The following is a 21059-nucleotide window of genomic DNA, read 5'->3' as shown; positions in this document are numbered from 1 at the left end:
ATTGACTTTGGTAGTCTCTGGTTCAGGCCCTTGGTGTGAAGGGGGTGAGATCATAGTAATTTGGTCTCGTGAGGCTCCATTAGTGTTCTCCTGAATGAAAGGACTATTATTAAGGTGGGATAAAAAGAGGAGGAAGAGCCTGTGCCCCACAACCCATTGAACATAGAAACAAAACACAATCTAGCCCATAGCAATTAATCCTTAGGGCACCGTAGCGGGGTGGTCACCTGCTCCGGGCCTGAAAGGGTTACAGCCAGCTGTGGGAGAGGGCTTGGAGCGGTGAGCCAAAAGCTAGGCTGATGGGGAAGGCAGCCTCAGCTGGGGCCATGCCCCAACCAGGCCACAGCTGGCCCTATAAAAGGCTGTGAGTCAGGAGCTCATGTAGTCTCTCTCTAGCTGAGCAGAGAGACAGGCCTGGCTGCTTGGGAGCTAAGGTACCCAGAGTGGAGCAGGGCTGGGGGAAGGCTTGGGGAGCTCCAACCTGGAAAAAACCCCCAGGCTGCAGGCCTTGTTAAAGGCCAGGAAGGGTATTGGGGTTGCAGAGGTGCAGCCCAAGGTAGGCAAAGGCAGCAGGTCCAAACCTCCCTTTGCCAATGATGAATGGCTTGTACGCTGCAGTCTGCCCCAGTGAGCAGGGGCTAGATGGTGAATAGCAGTAGCCATAGACTGAGGCAAGATGGAGATAGAGTGTTGGGGGTTCCCCTGGGTGGGGAGACCTAGAGAGTGGGTATACTGCCAGGGGGCAGCACCCAAGAAAAAGGGGCACTGGGGTCTGGGAGGGACATGGGGGTCTGAGGCAAATGGAACACCGGCCTGCAGAGGGTGCTCCTGAGGCTGGAGAGCTAATTCCTAAAACGACCAGCAGGAGGCACCGTGCCAGTGAGTCCTACCTCGCTACAGGCACCTTGTGTATGCTTATCTTCAATTTAATGATGGAGACATTGAGACGTGCAGAAGTTGTGACTTGCTTAAGAGGCAGTGTATTCCTCAGTATGTCTCGTTCTACGCATCTTTCTTGTAAGGGCAATGATTCTTATCGCAGGTGGAATTGAAAATAGACAGATGTCCACAAGTACAATTAGTTCTCATTAATCCCATCATTCAGTTAGGTAAATTGAGACACCGAGAGGAGAATGACAAAAGCTTGGTCTCTTTCACCAACAGAAGTTAGTCCAATAAAAGATATGACCTCATCCACCTTGTGTTGTAATACAGTTATTTAAATTCTGCTTGCCCATCTGTAAAAGGAGATAAGAATCTGCCCCAGTGTCCCTAAGTAATGTTAACAGATGTCCCAAATTAAGCATCTCATTTACCTAGAGTGTATATTTCTATTGTTTTGAGTGTAATCTTTAAAATAACTTTTTTTTGTTTTTTGAAAATGCCTTGCCCTGCTGGATCTTCTCTGATAAGCATTAACAACTGCAATTTTTTTACCTGTACTGCAGAGCAACAAAGAAATACATTTAGACTGTACCCACAGTTTCTCTCCTAATCCCAGTTCCTCCATCAACAGTCCTCACTCATTAAAATCGTACTTGCAGAGCTGAAAGGCAGCACCTGCAAACCCCACAACTACCGAAGTATGGGAAATATGGAAAAAGGAGATTCATTTCTGACAGAGCACAAACACGTCCAGAAGGTTCCTTTCTATATTTTGAATCTGGCCAAAATTAAAAGCTTTTGTAATAGGACTTTGTGCACTTGGCAGTAATTGTGACTGATTGCCACAATGCACCAGTGCAGTATGTCAAACTCTGTGCAGTTAGTAAAATTATTGGAAAGAAATCTGTAAATATTATGGGGCATTTTCTCCACTGAACATTGGTGTTCCTTGTCATTACCCATCTGCAATACAGACATAGCATTTTTTAGGGATATATATTTTTTCTGTCAACTCCCTAAACTAAGTGCTGTTTTTTTTCTTCGCTAGTCCCCATACTTGACCTATATCTATTTCTGCGCCAATTATGCAACCTGAATAGGGAATCAAAGGCAAGAGTTATTATTGTCAAGATGTTGTTTTTCAACATTTCCTCTATTTTACTGTAGGCCAGGGATCGGCAACCTTTGGCATGCAGCCTGCTAGGGTAAGCCCCCGACAGGCCGGGCTGGTTTGTTTACCTGCAGCATCCACAGGTTCCGCCAATCGTGGCTCCCACTGGCTGCAGTTTGCCGCTCAAGACCAATGGGGGCTGCGGGATGCAGCAGCCAACACATCTCTTGGCCCACGCCACTTCCCGCAGCCCCCATTGGCATGGAGTGGCGAACTGTGGCCAGTGGGAGCTGTGATCGGTCGAACCTCTGAATGCGGCAGGTAAACAAACCGGCCCAGCCCGCCAGGGGGCTGACCCTGGCAGGCAGTGTGCCAAAGGTTGCCGGTCCCTGCTGTAGACAATCAGCTTCCAAAAAGCTCCTCTTGCTAGACACTAAAATATAGGAAACAGACCCCTCATCTACATTTTTACAAATAGTAAACAAATTGGACATTGAGGTGAAATAGGTATATTTTTTAAAGAAAATTTCAACCAAAGTTCATTCTTTACTACAATGACTTTACAAATTCTGCCTCTGCTCCTTTTGTAAGAGAGAATTTCTTGTTTGTCTGACATGTTCCATAGATAGATAGTTTAAGACAGGCAACTCTTCTGCTATAGAAGGCATACACTGATGGCAGTGCAGGTAGATTCTGTGTTGCGTCTCCCAAGAGATACAGCACAGATGGCTCAGTTTAGAAGGGAAAGCCACCTTTATGCCACATTTGCATCACCCATAACCTTTCTGTTTCAGGGGATAGTGTGGCCTGGAACAAAGGTTAAGAAACTTCAGGGGCTGATCTAATTTACAGTGGCCTTCAGTGATCTCTTTGTGTGTTGCCCTCAAAATGCTTACCACAAACACTCTCATCCCCAAGCTATGCCCTTTGCTGCCAGCCCCACCCCTAGAATACTCCATATACAGGTGTCTGTTGGAGGGGTAGTGTAGGATCAGTTACATTGGCCCTATGCTGCTGCTTTAATATGGAAATTCACACCAACCAGTAGCAGCATATTTACGGCCTTCTGAGGGCAAGAGGAGAGCAGGGGGCAAAATCAGCCCTAGAGTTTGCAGAAAAATAGGAAAAAATATGTTCTTTCTGCAGAATAATACAAAAATTCAGTTTCTTTGCAATAATTCCATTTTATGCATGCCTGACAGGGTTTGAGACTGGAAATCAAATAGGCTTCTGCAGTCATGGCAGGTACATTGGGTGCAACAGAGGTAATATGACAGAGCTCTATGACGGTAAGTAATACAATTCAAGAAATAATCTGTGCGGAACATATTGCTTCTGCTGCACGTCAGGAAATGGACTTTGATCGATGCTGTTGCAACACAAAACCATCTACTAAAACTTTTTAATTATGATGACAATGTAAAAATGTAGAGGGTGCTCACTGGCAGTGTTCACGGCCTTTATAATTAACAAATTGACAGTGTAGGTTAATTCTGTATGCCACATGCTGTTTGTGTTTTATAATTCTTTTTAGTTCCTGCCATCAGCATATATATAAGCAATAATGCATGACAAGGGGGCTGGTTATCACCACCTCGAGGGTGTTAAGAAGTATCCTTTAGGGGTGTGATTATCTCATGATAACCACACCACCTGGAGTTACCATATTGCTGCTATAAAAATTCATTAATGGAAGAGAAAAATGTGTGTATTTGTGCTAGAGGATAAAGTTAAGAGTCCAGAATGCTAAATAGCAGTATCAGAAGCTGTGGTTTACATCTCCAACTCCATAGGGGAATATTCACCAGCCAATTGTGATGCTTTCTCAGATTTATAAACTAGAATACAGTTTTGGCACCATCTCTGCAGCCACATGGTGTGATGAGCAGGAATGAAGCAGAAACAGCACAGCTGAAAAGTGGATAGCCTTGAGTTAGGCAGAGATTTTGAACTGCTTTCACAGAGGGAATAGCTACATTGGCAAAAGTAAACCCAACGTTCAGGTTTTCAAATAAGGAGGAAATCACAAATCAAGATTAGATAGGAGTGTCTATAAATTTGAATTTAAAATCATTTAATTTCAGCTTGGCTATATGTTTAGAATATATTTAATGTGAATTCATCAGAAAAGTATGGAATTAAGTACATGAGAATACAATAGCTCATTATCTACTGTCCTATTCTTTAAATAGTTTGGACATATACAATAATAAAACAATGTTACTTTATACGGTAATTACTCTTATGTTAATAGACTTTTATGCTCAATGACCTCTACAGTACTGGACCTATAAGTGCTATCTGCTCTTTTTCATTTTTTTTCTTCCTCCTCCTCCTCAACAGTCTAGGTGTCTTGTAGTTGTTTCCTTTCCTCTCTTTATCTTTGCTTATATTTCATCCTCTCCTTAGGAGGTGGGGAGTGGGTGAGAAATAGCACACTAGGAGTACATGTGAACGAAAAGCTTTAGGTATACACGATGAAGGATAGTGTGTTGTTTTTATCAGTAAGTATATAATATAATATTTGGCCATTTACTGGTGTTGCAATTGTCTCTCTGACCTCCTGGGGCCACTCAGAAGTGGTGCAAAATAGATTAGCTGTCAGGCTTCTCTAGCTTGTACTGAGGAGTGGGCCCATGCCTGGCATCTCCAGTATTGGGGGATGCAAAGGTGGCTAAAGCTATTGCCATCTCCCCAGTCCCAGAGAGGGTTGTCCCAAGAAAAGCTTGGCCAGCCTGGAATGTCTGGTCTAGTGAGTGTAAAATGGGTGTAAAACACAACCAAACCAGAATCATCCATTTTCCAACAACTTTGCACGTACTTTTCCCAAGTTCATAGAATCATAGAAGATTAGGGTGGGAAGAAACCTCAGGAGATCATCTAGTCCAACCCCCTGCTCAAAGTAGGACCAACGACAACTAAATCATCCCAGCCAGAGCTTTGTCAAGCTGGGACTTAAAAACCTCTAAGGATGGAGATTCCACCTCCTCCCTAGGTAACCCATTCCAGTGCTTCACCACTTTCCTAGCGACATAGTGTTTCCTAACATTCAACCTAGATTTCTACCACTGCAACTTGAGACCATTGCTCCTTGTTCTGTCATCTGCCAGCACTGAACGGCCTAGCTCCATCCTCTCTGGAACCCCCCTTCAGGTAGTTGAAGACTGCTAACAAATCCACCCTCACTTTTCTCTTTTGCAAACTAAATAACCCCAGTTCCTCAGCCTCTCCTTGTAAGTCATGTGCCCTAGCCCCCTAATCGTTTCCGTTGCCCTCTGCTGGACTCTCTCTGATTTGCCCACATCCTTTCTGTAGTGGGGGCCCCAAAACTGGACGCAATACTCCAGATGTGGCCTCACCAGTACCGAATAGAGGGGAATAATCACTTCCCTTGATCTGCTGGCAGTGCTCCTACTAATGCAGCCCAATATGCTGTTAGCCTTCTTGGCAAGAAGGGCACACTGCTGACTCATATCCTGCTTCTCATCCACTGTAATCTCCAAGTCCTTTTCTGCAGAACTGCTGCTTAGCCAGTCGGTCCCCACCCTGTAGCAGTGCATAGGTATCTGCTTAGAACTTCTGGGAGCTCAGCCTTGGACAGCAGGGAGAACAAGGTAGTCATTTGTTTGTCCGTAAGACCAGCAGAGTGCTGTGCCCTGGGAGCCCATGGGGTGTATAAGGCCAAATTCAGGTATTTACAAGTTTACTCAGTAGGGGCCAAATTTATTTCAACAGCATAAATCCAGATGTAACCCTTTGGGGTTTAGAGAGCATGGCCCCTTTACATTTTTTTCCTATTGGGAAGGGGGAGCAGTGACAGAAAGGAGGGAAACTTGGGGGGTGTTGCTCTGGAGCCCGGGGAGAGAAGGACTGCAGCCGGGAGGTCCTGGACAAAGTAAAGGAGAGAGAACCTGCCTGAAGCCTGGGAAAGACAGGACAGCAGATCGGGGGACACCCAGGACAGGAGCCAGGAGGAGCACTGTGCCAGGGAGGAATTGCACGAGAAGGACAGGCCGGAGCTGGACCCAGTATCATTGCTGCCTAGAGCTGCATGAGGCTGTGAGTATTGGGGCTTGTGACTCTGCATTGGGAATAAGGAGGGAGGCTGCTAGTTAGTTAAGTGGGGAGGTGGTCGCTCTGTGTGGCTTTGCAGACAGTGGCAGAAGAGGGCACCAGAGGGATTTGTTGGGGAAAGTTCACTGGTGCTGAAGACGGCCAGGAGCACCCAAGACTCAGCACTGGACTGGAACTTTGCTCAGGACTCCTGAACTCTGTGTGCAGACACATTGCTCAGTGTCTGCCCTTTCAGACTGTGCTACTACTGGGCCTGTGGGGCCTTGGTTTGGATGCAACCCTGTTCTACTGCTCCCCCTACATTTCCCCTTGTTTTTTTCTGGGGAGCCTTGGGATTTCAAGGTCTTGGGTTGCTCCTTCCCCAACCTCCATTGGCATTTCCCTGAAGCTCCCTAATGGTTTGCTGCAATCTCTGAGATACCCTTGCATGATCTGTTTTGTTTTGGCTGTCCAAGGCATAGTGACCATCTCTCCCACAGTTGTAACAGAAACCTTCTCACCAGCTATCAGCCCTCCTGCTACTCTCCCCTCTTGAGGATGGCACAGTCTGTCTCTGAGCCTTCATCATGGCCACTTCTCAGGTCAAATCTCTCAGTGCCGCTGCCACTGACAGGGCCTCCACCATCTCTCCAAGCACTGTGGTGGTGTAACTCCCTGCCTTTTTTGGCTGCACCACTGTGTCTGCTTGCAACAATCACTCCTCCCCTTCATGTATCTCTCAAATGAACTTGTGGAATGGGGGTGGGTTTTGGGCCAGCTCCCTCAGCTGCAGTCGCCACAACTTCAGCCCATCTTGTCGGATACCCTGAAGGATCTGGTCCAGCCTAGCAGAATCAGTGCGCTTGGTGGAGATGCCCTCCTTCCGCCCTACCTGTTGTAGCAAATCCTCTAGTCTTTTGATGAAATCCGACAATCGTTCGTGGGGCTCCTGATAGGTATGGCGGAAACAATAATATAGATTTTCACTGCTATCAGTAGCACCGTAGACACTCTCAAGAGCAGTTAAATAGTCTTGCACTATGGCAGCTGGTTGGGAAGCTTTCAGGACTCGGACAATTCGCATGGCAGGTCCCCTCAGACTTTCAAGCACACATTTCCGCTTCTCAGCATCAGATCATTCCCACTCTTGGACAAGTGGCACCGTAAAATCCCTCCAGGTCTCGTAATCATCCTCCCCCGAGGGTACAGGTGACATCTCCGAGAAAGAACGTCACCGCTTGTATGCACTTTCATATGCCGGCTTCAATGCATCTTTGAGAGCGTTTCCCAGCTCTTTGGCCCATCCTACCAGGCTGGGTGCTGCGGGTGTTGGAGCCCCTCCTAATGCCAAAATTAATTCCTCTCTTGTCCGTTTCTCATCCACCATCAGAGCTTTCAATTTCTGCGCTAAAGAATCCACCTCAAGTGACACAGGCACACTAGTAGGGGACTGCTCTGCCCCCAGAATTGTCCAGGGGATACCGCCTCCTTGCACCTCTTTGGCCACTTTATCAAGATCTGCTTCCTTGGATTGAGTACATAGTGCTACAGTGCCCTTCACTTCTCGGTTGTAAATGCGGGTGTGGACCTTCACTCTCCCCTGTATTTCAGCTGCATCTAGACTCTCCTCAATTTCATTTGGCTCCATCTCCTCTGCGAACCCCGCCACCAGCACAGCTTTGGTTACTGGGATTCGTGCCCCTCGGCATAGGTCTTTTAGTATCCCCTCTCCATTTTTTTTTTTTTAACTGAGATGAAAGTCACTCAGGAGTTTCTTTGCTCTGTGAAGGACAGCCCAGGGTGCTCAGCATAGGTGTGTGCGTGTGTGTACTGCAAAGTTACCAAGTGTAACTTTAGTGCCCTTGTGGCCAAGATGGAGTCTGCTCTGCAGGCAGCTCTGGCCAAGAGATGGCACACGCAAGAATGCACAGGAAAAATTCCTTCCACCCCAGGGGCACCTGTTCCAAACCCCCCAGAGTGAACACACACACCCACAGGAAAAGTACAATGGATATAACAAAGGGAGATATTATTTTACAGAGGGATGAGAGGAGAAAAACAACAAGGGGAAATGTAGGGGGAGCAGTAGAACAGGGTTGCATCCAAACCAAGGCCCCACAGGCCCACTGGTAGCACAGTCTGAAAGGGCAGACACTGAGCAATATGTCTGCACCGAGAGTTCAGGAGTCCTGAGCAAAGTTCCAGTCCAGTGCTGAGTCTTGGATGCTCCTGGTCGTCTTCGGTGCCAGTGAACTTTCCCCAACAAATCCCTCCGGTGCCCTCTTCTGCCGCTCTCTGCAAAGCCACACAGAGCGACCACCTCCCCACTTAGCTAACTAGCAGCCTCCCTCTTTATTCCCAATGTAAAGTCACAAGCCCCAATACTCACAGCCCCATGCAGCTCTGGGCAGCAGTGATACTGGGTCCAGCTCCGGCCTGTCCTTCTCGTGCAATTCCTCCCTAGCACAGTGCTCCTCCTGGCTCCTGTCCTGGGGCACCCCCGATCTGCTGTCCTGTCCTTCCCAGGCTTCAGGCAGGTTCTCTCTCCTTCACTTTGTCCAGGGCCTCCTGGCTGCAGCCCTTCTCTCCCTGGGCTCCAGAGCCACACCCCTAAGTTTCCCTCCTTTCCCTCCCCAATAGGAAAAAGATGTAAAGGTCTCTAAACCCCAAGAGGTTACACAGAGTATCTGAGCTCTGGGTGTGGGGAGTACAAGGAGGCTAGGGAGATGAAACCATTTGTCAGTCCCAGGCCATGGTGTGGGGTGCTACATAGTCCAAATGTGGCTGTTACTCCATATGCAACCTTTATTTGCATGGTTTCAGAGTAACAGCCGTGTTAGTCTGTATTCGCAAAAAGAAAAGGAGTACTTGTGGCACCTTAGAGACTAACCAATTTATTTGAGCTACAGCTCACTTCTTATGCTCAAATAAATTGGTTAGTCTCTAAGGTGCCACAAGTACTCCTTTTCTTTTTGAGAATACAGACTAAAACGGCTGTTACTCTGAAACCTGTCGATATATTAATGCTGTACAGGACTGGGATACTGCACACCACCATTCCCATTGAGTAGCACTAAATAGCCAAAGTAAATGAATTAATTCACTCATATTACCCTTTTGTCCTTTCCAATTTCCTAGTCTGATTGATGCTGTTAGTTTCTGTGACCCCGCTCCCACTTTTGTAGAAGTACTAACCTAGACTTAAATTTGTCCTGTGAAATGTCACTTTGTACAGAAAGCCAGTTCTTTCAGCTTTCATGTGGAAGATTATATGGTTCATGAGTTCTACATGGTAAGTTTTTCTTTATTGTGAGCGGCAGCTCATGGTGAGCTTCACAGATCTTGAGCAGCTCTACCTTTGATGGATGTTACTACATTTTCTTAGTGGCTGGTTTTTATTAGTTTCAAAAGATAACAGTATATGCATCCATACGCTCTGGTTTGTGTGTGAAGGGCATTACACTGAAAGATTGGAGAAGGGCACTGTTGGAAAAATGGACTGAGAGCTGAGAGATCTTGTCCTTCCCATAGCTCTTTCAATGACTGGCTGACCTTGGACAGATCACGCAAACTCTGTGGGCCTCTGTAAAATGGGAATGGTACTATCTACCTTGCAGAGTATTTTTGTGGTTTAATGTTTTTTAGAAAATCAAGAGGTTTCCACCAGAATATAATCTAAACTTCATTGACACACTTGAACATTGTTGTTTGGAGGCTTTAACAAGGTATATTAGCCCTGTCTCCAGCACAACCCTGTTCCTGGTGCAGCCCAGAAACAAGACATTATGGGGCTTGTGGTTCCCATGGCTGATGGTGTTAAGAGCTGTGTGAAAAGTGCTTCACATGAAAAGCCATTTACAGTGCACAACAATAACAAAAAAGTTTGATTGGTCCTACAAAACCCAGAATTAAAGCTGCAAGTTTGTGAGTGCCATCTACTGGAACCTTATCTGTTAACTATTTACATATCTAGAGCATTACTATTTTCTACAGCAGTCCTGTAACAGATGGGAGCTGTAGGCCTCACAGAAGGAAGGCTTGGGAGAGAAGCGGCATACAAGAGCTCCTTTTTTGCTCAGTGTGGTGAAAGATCTGAAGGGAAGAGGGTTTGCTGTTGGATCTCTCCAGTCAAAGGTCCTGGGAAGGGCTTTGGAAGAGCCTGAAAAGAGGCCTAAAGGATCAGCCAAAGGCCTAGATAAAGTACCCCGAATATAGTGTGGTGATTTGGCTAGAGGCAGAGAAAGAGAGAGCCCAGCCCTGAGATGGGACTGGTGGGATTACCAAGTGGCACTGCTGTTCTACTCAGGCAAGGGGAGGACAGGTAGAGAACTTGGGTGAGATTCTGTTTGCGCTTCTGAGCCCAGAACTATCAGTGTGGGGGTGGGCACTAATGTTTTTACAGTAAAGAGCTTCCCATGAGGGGGCCTACCGTACAATTATGTATAGGAACTCTGAGATCTTTACTTTCAGGAAGTGCTTGAAGACACAGAATAGTGTATGTGGAGGAAGAAGTAAACCCTGGATGTTGCACTGTGTTGACTCTCTCTCTTTTTATGCTTGCACATGGAACAGACGTTGCTTTAAGCGCCCATGCCATCTGGGCTATTCCAGGGTCTGGAAAGCCATTAGTGTAACTTAGACAAGTTACTGAGTACTGTGACCCTGCTCCTGACAAGAGGTTTGCGAGGGGCACACAGGAAGCAGCTTTATGGGGCCTGTGCCAGAGGGAATCTTCTCTTGACCAGAACCAGGTTTTTCGGGTCCCCTTATGCTGCTCAAGCCCTGTGTAAAAGAGTTGAAGAGTGAGTGAGGATGTCACCCTTTGATTTATGTGGATTTTCACATGTTGGACTTTCTCATAGAGGGTCTGCAGTGGTTTGGTTTGTCTGACTGGAAAGCTGAAATACCCAAACCATGAGGGAAATTTAAGCAACAGTGCATCTCCATACTGAAGAAGTAAGCCAGGACTGGATATTTTAGTACCTGTGCTACTTCCAACTGCCATGAGCGTTAGTCTGAGTGATGTTGTGGCATAAGAACTTCTGAATGTTAATCACAAGACTCTGTGGATAGTATTTCTATAGGTGGCATGAAAACTAAGTAGCAAACTCCACAGTTTGAAGTAATCCATAGTTGTTATTAGTTTTGGACAAATACACACACACACGCCTGATTTCCCACCTACTCTGCACCCCTGGGCAGCCATTTACACATGTGGAAAGTGAATGTATAAATAACACTGCTGAATCAGAATAGTAGCACTCTGCACAGGTATCAATGACTACACAAGGTGGAGGGCATTGGGCAGGATATTTCTGCAGAGACTCATCTTCAATAGGATTTATGCACATTAGTGTGTAAGTGTTAAGTAATTACAGAGTGAAAATATAAAACCACTGTAGGCCCCAGGAAAGTTCACTTCTTTTGCTACAGATGCTACCTTCAATTTGAGTAGCGGTCACCATGCTGTCTTCATTCCTTCACAGAAGTACAGTACTTCTCCTGAAAGTGGTCTGGGTATTAGCCTCAGGGAAACTTTGCAACAGTTTTATTCAAAGTATAGTTTAATTATGTTAAACATTATTATTATTATTTAGTGGAATAAAATGGTGGAAATGTTGTTATTCATGTGACATATTCCTATTCTTCCAAACATGGCACATGTCAGCCTATATTCCTCTCACAAAAGATGCACCAATACACATCTAATAGAAGACTGACACACTGAACCATGGCAATGAATTTTCCTTTGACAGAGAGAGAGCAACACAACCTATCTAAGCCTACTGCATTTAAAAACGTTAATGGGTACGTTGGCATATGAGTTGGGGTATCAGAAATGCAGTACCTGAAACTTTATCTGGAATTTTGTCTAATTCCCAAGATACAGAGCTTGTATAGCAACTTCCACCTTAAAACTTGTCATGCATCAATCACCTTCTTTTAACTTCCGGTATTTAAATAAAATGAATTAATAATTTGATCTCAAGTTTAACACATCAGTGTAGAGGATTGTGAAAGTCTACATGGTCACTAACTCTCAGGAAAACCATCAATTTGAATTCAAATCCTTTCCAAATCTGTTTTTCAGAGATGAACTAGTCAGTCAGAAATGCAGTTTTAATTCTCATCTGAACAGCGTAGCTTATACTTTCTCCTTAATAAAATAAAAGCAGGGTTTTTAATCAAACCACTGTTTCACCTATTAGCACTATGTCAACTTCAAAGATACTCTGCAGGCAGTGAACAGCTTCAGTATTGCCAGTTCCAAGTAATTCAGTGAAGATTTTTATGACCCTCACATTTCTAAGGCTTTCCAAGCATTTTTTTCTCATTCATTTTAAATGAGTTAAAATTTACATTTTTTAAGAGTGTGTGTTCTAAATGCTATAAAATACTTTTCTCCCATATATTAAAAAAAACAGTAAAACAAAAACTACACTGTAAACTAGGAAACTGCTAATCTAATCTGTTTTGGACTCCCATCTCCTTAAGATGTTTGAAACAAACTAACTGTCATACTAAATAGCCCAAGACAGTTATGGCTTGATCGAAAGCCCAGTGCAACTAAAGACTTCCATTGTCTTCGGTGAACTTTAGATCAGGTACTTAGTGCTAAATTCAGCTCTCAGGCCCTGATCCTGTAAATATTTAAGCAGATGCATAACTTTTCTCATGTTGAGTTGTTCATAGACTGCAGTAGGGCTAGTTGTATGAGTAAAGTAACACACATACTTAAATGTTTGCAGAATTGAGCCTAAATAATTAAACTAATTTCAATACAAATATATCTGCACAGTTTTGAAAAAATGATAAAAATATTTTGTAAATGAAATTAATTACTATCATTTAATAAATGAACTAGTAATGCAGCAATCTCTGCCACATATCTGACTTCTCAGGTGCTGGAAGTAAACACTTTTGGTTTCATGTGCATCCAAATTGCTTGTGAGATTCACACAAGCTACACTGCACTATTCTTTACACATATTTCCTAACGTAGGGGTGTGTGTGTGTGTGTGTGTTTACAGCTAGGAGATGGAAACCATGACGAGGCTTCAGCAAAGCCATTTATATAACTTTGAAAATTCTAATTATATCTACATACAATATGTAGCTGTATAGGGTATTATGTAGTGCAGCTACATGTAGCTATAATAATATGGAATACTACTTCCCTTGATTTTCATATTATAGCCATTATTTGTAAGACAAGCCTTCTGACTGAGTCCCCACTTGCCCCCTTTAAATTACTCAGAACATTCTCAAACATATTCCTTTTGGGATGAAATTTCCCATCTTGGTCCCTGACCACAGGTGAAATTTTTAGGTAAGTTCTGAGAGCAAGTAAGATCAGCCTCCAGGTTGCTGCAATCTGCTCCAGGAATGGGGTAGAAAATCAAAAAGGCATTAATCACTGTTTGCTATCAGCTTTCTCCTTTTCCTATCTTTTGGGCTGCCACGGGTAGCTCTTGGGGAGGAGAGCTATTGTTTGCTAGCCATTCTTTTAGATCTGGGATGGTCAGTCAAGCTCCTATCCTCTTCCGATGGTTCCCATAGCCCTGCATGGAAGCAGGTAATGGGGTAATCAGAGCGACTTTCTCCTCCTTCCCACTTGTGAGGCTGCAGGCAGCCAGCAGGTAAGGGACACTAGTTGCTCAGTAGAGCTCCCAGCTCCCATCAGAACAGCTTCCGGGGAAGAAATGACCCCTACTTCCTCTCCATAGTGACAGAGTTGGAGGGTTTAAGGTTATTGAAATGCTTAGGGCAAGAGGAAAAAAATCATGTTTTGGAGGTGTAGTTCCCAAAGGTTACTCTACTCCAGTTCAAGCTGTATTTGCTTGCTAGAATCTTTTTAGATAAATGACAAAGACAAGAGTTTTGAAGCTGAAAGTGGAAGCAGATGATGGAAATTGTTCTAATCATAAAACAAGATACAAAAAGAGCAGGATAGTAAAGTGGTCCTCTGTGTCACAAGCAGGCAAAGCTAATAAATCCATGCCTGACAGTCAGGTACACTGGATTGTACAAATTATATGCTTTTATCTGGGGAGAATTTTGGAGGAAGATTAAGGTTCTAATACGAAGCTTTCTTGTGAGAATTATCAGTTGGAAGGAAGGCATTATACATTGCAGCATGGGGACGTTGTGCTGGGGGGCGGGGGTGTTTGTTGTTTTTTTTTCCAATTTTGTATCTTTTATTATATGCCAAAATTCACTAAAGCCAGATTTTTGCTTGTATACATGTTACTCAAAAAATTAGCAGTATAGGAAAGATTTTGTTAGCAATTTGATAGTATACTTATATTTCGGTTTATTCAGTTCAACCAGGCTGCAAAGATAATTAATGTTGTGTATGAGCAAAAACTGAAAAGATCTGCAATGTTCAAGGAGTTTCCAAATATTACTGAGTGTTCAGTTTTCTACTTACTTGAATCAGCTTATAAAGCAAATTGCATGCTTATTTTAAACAAGAAAAATAGAGGCCAACCATAATAGCTGAACAAGAATGAAGGTGCTCACAAGCTCTTATGACTTCAGATCTGCCTTGAATGTCATGCAAAGAGAGAGACTGGCTAATGGACTGAAAGAAATAAAAACGACACATCCTATTTCAATTTCTTTGTGTATTTTGAAATACAATTACTTTATTCTGGGATTACTGCTGAAGTGCGAGGATTTTTAAATTGCAGAAAAAAAATAACGTGAAATGCAATCCCTCTTCTCCCTCCCTTTGTACCCTCAGCCTCAGTGATTAAAATACTTTGATGTTTTAAATTCTTATTCCTTTGTTGTGATTTTATGGTGGCTTTGAAGGTTACTTTGCAGCTTTTTTGCATTTTCTTTCCTAATAGTTTTATCAGGACATGTGTCTATAATAGCTAGGCATTTAAACAAAATACATTATTTAAATATGAAATGGAAAAGGGAATAAATGTAAGTCTGGAGTGTGTTTTTCTGTGTCATTTGTAGGCACAATGGAATGACTTAGAAGAAACAAACAAAAATAGAATAAATAGGAGTCATCCTTAGAAGATGCATTTGGCAAATACTAACTTTCTTAGTTTATCTGCTAGTGGACCTCTCACCCTTAATGAGTGCTGACTTTGTTTTTAGAACACAAGTAGGTTAGTAGTTGATAGATACCTTCTTTTATTTTCCAGAGAATTTAAAGTGACCCAAGATCAGTGATCAGGACGCATTTGTGCTAGGCACTGCACACACCCATAATAAAACAATTCTTGCTCTAAAAAGCGTTCAGTGTTGCCATATATCAAGACCCAACCAGAAGACCGAAATAAATGCAGGGGAGGGATGGAGGACAAGTTATCACTGAAACTAGTGTGTTGGGTAGGCTAAGTAGCAGTCTCGGCACACTAAATGCTCAGCCATTGTCATGGGCTTTGTAATAATCTGTGTGAGTCCTTTTTATTGCATTTCTTGTATTTCCTTTTCAATTTTTAAAATGCAAATATGCACGAGTTATCCCGTTTTTAACAAAGTGCCTAAGAAAACAATTTGAAAGACTGAAGAGATGAGGAGTTGACACAGGTGAAATAGAGAAACCTGGGCAGAATTAGCTGCGTACACTGATTACAGTTTTGTCAGGAATAAGGGCCAGCAGCTAGCCTGCTTACCCTCTAGCTTAACCCTTAGGCAGTCTAACGAGCACAGCTGGTCCCCCGTTGAGCTGCCTGATTGGCCCAAGCCTCTGATTGGTCGAAGGGATCAGCAGACCCTGCTCTTAAGACCAGCTGCAGCAGCAGCAGGGTAATGGTTCCTTAAAGCATTTGCCCAGAGTTGAGATTGCTCCTGTGCCTGCTTGTTCCTGCCCTGGACCAGCCTTACCTCACTCCAGGTAACCTGGCTCTGACTTTGGGCTCCAATTTCTGACTTTGGCTCGAGTCTCGGTGCATGACTCCTGCTCCCACTACTAAGAATGGCTGTCCCTGTCTCTGATCAGTTTAAACTGGTGTGAGCAAATAATACACAAGTAACTTCACTGACAGTAGTAGTCCCATCTACTCCTCATCAGTTACTCACATGCGTAATTGTTTATCATTTATTTGTATTATTGTGGCACACGTCATGGACCAGAACCCCATTGTGCTAGACTGCGTACAAACAGAATAAAAAGGTTAGATACAAACAGGCTGATGGAGGAAATATCAGGAGATCATATTAGTCAGCATGATAGGCTGTAGTCTCAGCACTCCAGCAGCCCAGCTATTTTCAAGGTGTATTTATTTTTTGTAGGAATCATGGGGGAAAAGAAAGTTTGAATGAGGATAATGAGTTAGTTTTGCCAGCTGAAGATCTGGTCTTAGGAGTGGAGAACTGTCTTTCTTTGCTCACCATGGCTAGTAACGTTGTTCCTTCCTCACAACTCATGTATTCAGTGATCAAGCTCCTGAGAATGACAATACTTTAAAGTCTTCATGGAGCATCCTCCTGCCAATCAAGGCTTACTATGTAAAATTAAAATAAAAATGCTTGAGGATGGGCCTTATTGCTATAGAATAATAAACATTCTGACTTTGGACATGTGTTTGTAGCAGGGGGAAAACGACACACACACACACAGAGTCTTGCATGAGCCCATGACAGATGGCCAGACCAGTTCTGGCTCCCCTGTACACGTGCCGTGATCTCACTCAACAGAGCCACCGTGACAAAAGTTGCCAAGAAGTATCTCAGTTACATCTCACTATCCAAGGGTGTATGGTCTGCATGCTTAGCCAAGTGGCCACTTGTAGCTGCCTCTCCACCCCCTTGCAAGATGTATTCCTACTTTACAGGGGAATCAGTTGCATCAGGGAGGTTCCATAGGCTGCTAATAAGGGATGGAATTCACCTGTGGTGGAGATAATCCATGAAAGGTCCTCTGCATCACTTTAAGCCTGCTGGAGATGTGCTGCATACCCCTCCTGCATTTGGAAATGGGTCTCTGCCCTAGGCCTGCAGTGGCTGGTAGGACAGGAGCAGGTCAAGGGAGGAGCTGCAGATCCATATTTATTTGTGCTGAATCCAGTGCACCTATTATTCTACACTTTTGCCAAAGAGGAACCACAATAACTATGCAAATTGGAATAGCAGCCTAGAGAGGTGGCGAGTGGGTTTTCACAGTAGTGGAGTTGTATATGAGCAGAGTGAATTACACCTGCTTTGTAATACAGGTTGTCAGGGTTCCCTCCCCACTCTGAACTCTAGGGTACAGATGTGGGGACCCACATGAAAGACCCCCAAAGCTTATTTTTACCAGCTTAGGTTAAAAACTTTCCCAAGGCACAAATCCTTCCTTGTGCTTGGATGGGTACTGCTGCCACCACCAAGTGAGTTAAACAAAGATTCAGGAAAAGGACCACTTGGAGTTCCTATTTCCCTAAAATATCCCCCCAAGCCCTTCACCCCCTTTCCTGGGGAGGCTTGAGAATAATCTACCAGTCAGCTAGGTAAACAAGGTGAGCACAAACCGGACCCTAAAAACCAATCAGGTTCTTAACAACAGAATTTTTATTATAAAAAACAAAATAAAAGAAGCACCTCTGTAAAATCAGGATGGAAGGTAATTTTACAGGGCAATCAGATTCAAAACACAGAGGATTCCTCTCTAGGCAAAACTTTAAACTTACAAAAAACAGGGATAAACCTCCCTCTTAGCACAGCGAAAGTTCACAAGCGAAAACAAAAGATAATCTAATGCCTTTCCTTGCTTTACTTACAATTTTTTTAATCCTAGATCTTATTTCTGGCAGGGTTTTAAGAGATGTTTTTTCCTGCCCCTCTCTGGCTTGGAGAGAACCCACACAAAGAGAGAAAGCAAAACCCTTCCCCCCACTGATTTAAAAGTATCTTCTTCCCTTATTAGTCCTTTTGGTCAGGTGCCAACCGGGTTATTTGAGCTTCTTAACCCTTTACAGGTAAAGGAGGGATTTTATTGCTACCCTTAGCTGTATGTTTATGACACAGGTACATGCAATTTTTGAAGCGTGTGAATGTTTGGAGTGAATTTTGCCAGTTTTCTGTGGTCAGCAAGAACTACTTGTTACTTCCAGGCCTGTGGACTGCGTCATCTCAACCCCTGAGGGCAGGCTACTTAATGGCTGTGTAGGCATGCACAGTGTTTGCTGGGGAACATATACTGATGAGGTAGGTCTTGAGATTACCTGATTTATGTATATAGCTAGAGAACAAACACTAGTGTCAATTAGGAATTGTAGCCCATATTCTTGATCAGTGCACTGTGGGCCAGATTTTCAAAGGTATTTAAATACCTAAAGATGCAGATAGCCACCTAGTGGGATTTTCAGAATGGCTTAGGTATGTAAATACTTTAAAAAACCTGGTCCTGTGCGTTTTATTTCTGCAACTTGCTGACATATGTTATGGGCCGCTAAATAGGATTTTTCTGTCATTTTATTACCTGTTTAAATCATCACAGTATCATGAATTTTTGTCCCTGAGCAGCCCAGCAGATCATGCTTTTTTGTTTCCGCTCTCATTAAAGAAAACAATATTTGTTATTGGAGAGTTCGTCCTGATTTTTTGTCCATAACTGACTTTATCATGAATTTAATTCTGGGGTTTCTGTGTGTGTTGGGGGGAAAATAACATCTCCTCCCCCCTCATAGATATAGCAGTCACCTTTTTTCTGTTAAGGCGAATGATGTTTTGCAGTCTGCTGTTTTCTACAAGGTGGATTTTAAGAATTAAGAAGCGAAAATAAAGCCACGCAGGGGGAGAGATGCCCTAGATCTAGCCAGTGTCGATTAAAAGAGAGCTTCTGATGCAAATTCCACATCAGCACCAATTTTGTCACTTAAAACGTTAAGATCAGAAGCAATTACCTTCAATAGCACCTTGTTTTTATGTGTCTACCCTTCATAGCCTTGGCTAGTAACCCGGCCTACACTATAATTTACAGTGACATCTAATTTCAGCAGATCTGCAAGCAATCTAACTGAAGATGGAGATACCGAGGGAGTGAGGACTCCAACTTTATCACTGCCGATAGAGAATCTTTTTTTTTTTTTTTTTTTTTTGCCAGTTCAGAAAGCAGATCTTTCAGGAATGAAGGCTTTGTGTGTGTGTCTGTTTTGCATATCTCATTACTGGAATTATTTCTCAGTTTAGGCAAACGATTTCTGCCTTTAACTAGATGATTTAAATACTCTGAAAGAAAGGAAAAAATCCAGCCAAGTACTATCAGCACTTAGTAGATTTACCATTTTAAAGTGTCTCTGCAAAAAGGAGGTGGGGTGGGGTAGAGAGAGGAAGCAAGCATTCATTGCTAATCATTTCCTTTGAAGTCTGGTAGAGACCTGGTGATTTTGTATTGTGTGCAAAGTCACAGTATGAGACTAAGATTATTTTAAGAAACACTTTTATCATTTTCTAACTGACAGAAAGGGCAAGCTTGCCAGCCATGCACTTTGATGTTTCTTCATGGAAACAACAAAAGAACCCCACAATGATGTGATTAATGACCTGCATCCACTTTCTCTGATCCCCAAACTTGAATACAGAGAACACATAAGACCTTCACACTATTATCCACCATCCTATTCAGATGAGATTAGTATTGGCACAACTTCTTTTTAGAAGCATGTTCCTTGAGCCAAGGAATTTGAATATCATCGTGGGTACAGTTATGTAATGAGGATGTTGATTTTGATGAAGCTATGAGCTGGCAGCGATAACTTTGTAACAAATACAGCAGTTTTACAGTAATTATGGATTGTATGGTAGCCATTTTACTTGCCGCAAAACTGCTTAATGTTTTAAATGTGTAATTATTAAGGGAAAAAGTTCACAATTTGCTTTTCTGCTATCCACCTTTTGAATAGGTTTGGACCAGATGCTATAATTTAGTCATTAAGCAGCTTCTTACAAAAGAAGACTTACGCAAACAAACATTATTTTCTATCACTACTGTCCTGTTTTGAGGCTGCTGTAGGTCACCTTCATACACTCTTAAACTTCATTGTAAACTTCATAAATCAAAAGATTAAGTGACTTTTTCTTCTAGTTTAATTTTACCCTTTAGATAGCACATGGGGCAGGTGTTGGCTTTGGAAGGTTCTTTTAGATTGAATCAGATGGCAACAACGGGCATGAATAATGAAGAATAATAAAGTGCTGGTGTGGATCATAGAATTAGTGTATTTTGGAGATAAAAGTGAGTCAGTTGTATGTTTTTTTTTTTTTTTTTTTAACACATGCACAGTGCCTATTCTGTTCAAGTAACGTTTTTACACAAAGAATGATTACAGAAAATATGAACTGAGCTGCACTCCTTTAAACATAAAAATCTTATGGGGAAGTTTATGCTGATATCTGTCACCATAGTATTGAGTAGATCAGTTCTTTAAAAATAATCCAGATTGATGAAGGCACAATAAAAGACTTGTTTACATTTTCAGCCTCTTGAGAAGACCACTACTTTTCAAAGGTGCTTCTCTGCGATCAATGTTGTAGAAGGGGTGGGAGGTTGGAGGGGAATAACAGTACAGCAGGGTACAAGTTTTCCTGGGCACATCCTTAAATAAGAATTAAAAAACAAACACATGCCCAGGCATTTAAAAAAAAAAAAAAAAAAAAGGAGCTGTCATCATCTCCAGTCTACTGATAGTTAATCTTCTATTGCAACACAGCTGTGCTGGCAGGACTAGAAATTCATTTGGAAAGCTATAACACTTTTAATTCTGCACTATACGCTGAGCTATTAATTTTTAATTCTAGGGAGAACACACGGGTTTGATCAGAACCTACATCTGCATCTTGCCTATAGGAAGTACTCTGTCTAGTGAGAGCTAAGCCAGCTCCAGTTTATTTACTCAGTAAAGTCATAACATTAACTTAGACAACAAGAGTTGAACTTGAAAACATCCCAAGGACCTTCAGAAACATGGAATCCTTCACCTTTCTGGATGTTTTTCGACTTACATACTGAAATCCTGCTTGAAGATAGATGATGTAGCCATAGGAACCAGGCATCAATCTTGATTTG

Source organism: Eretmochelys imbricata, chromosome 3 (genome assembly GCF_965152235.1).
Source record: "Eretmochelys imbricata isolate rEreImb1 chromosome 3, rEreImb1.hap1, whole genome shotgun sequence".
Classification (NCBI taxonomy): Eukaryota; Metazoa; Chordata; order Testudines; family Cheloniidae; genus Eretmochelys; species Eretmochelys imbricata.
Note: the sequence above shows the minus strand (reverse complement) of the source record.